Consider the following 744-nt stretch of genomic DNA (forward strand, 5'->3'; position numbering starts at 1 on the left):
GATTATATCAGAACGTTGCAATTGAAGTGGATGATAAACTGGTCGAGAGAATTGACCTTTTTGTGGCGTGTATAGAGACAGGCGATTGGGAAAACAGAAACAAGGACGTCCTTACACAGGTCTGTGAAAGCCGAGGACATACAGACAGGAGGTAGCTGGGAATTAAAGTAGTTTTCTGCTCAGAAGGAGAAACATGGTGGAATTTCTGGTTTTGATTATATTATCGGGGTGAGCACGTACGCAGACCCCACACTTAGAAATAGCACGTTCGAGTCGCCCACATTTGAGACGATTGCAAAGGTCAACCCAACCGGAGTGCAATGGAAGGGCCTCACTCTGGGGGAACGACCTTTATGATCACCGTTACCCCTACGTAAGGTAAGGGTATTTATTTGCTCCCCCACCGAGCAAATTAGACACAAGGCCGATTTTTAATGTGAGGAGTGAAGGGGAAATGGGGACCAACTCCCCGGGGAGTAGGGGAGCTGGATAGTGACAATTGGTATGAAGGGTTGCCCCTACATTGACCAAGGTCTTATATGTGGGGTTGCTCCCACATATGGTCTTTGCTTGACACTTGTTGCCTAGGCCCCAAAGGGTCCGGGCCTGACTTACGTCAGGTGAGTATGAAGTATTTATTTGCTCCCCCACCGAGTAAATTAGGCACAAGTGAGGAGTGAAAGGGAAATGGGGACCAGCTCCCCGGGGAGTAGAGGAGCTGGATAGTTACAATTGTTATGAAGG

The 744-nt window shown here is 48.3% G+C and overlaps 1 non-coding gene across 1 annotated transcript; it reads right to left on the reverse strand.

Annotated features, from left to right (window-relative positions):
- Window positions 1-223: 223 nt before the first annotated feature.
- Window positions 224-386, reverse strand: LOC145271618 (U1 spliceosomal RNA). Its single transcript, XR_013866023.1, has one exon. It is a non-coding gene; the product is annotated as a U1 spliceosomal RNA (small nuclear RNA).
- Window positions 387-744: the final 358 nt, after the last annotated feature.

Source organism: Euprymna scolopes, chromosome 46 (assembly GCF_053919585.1).
Source record: "Euprymna scolopes isolate OS-2025 chromosome 46, ASM5391958v1, whole genome shotgun sequence".
Taxonomy (NCBI): domain Eukaryota; kingdom Metazoa; phylum Mollusca; class Cephalopoda; order Sepiida; family Sepiolidae; genus Euprymna; species Euprymna scolopes.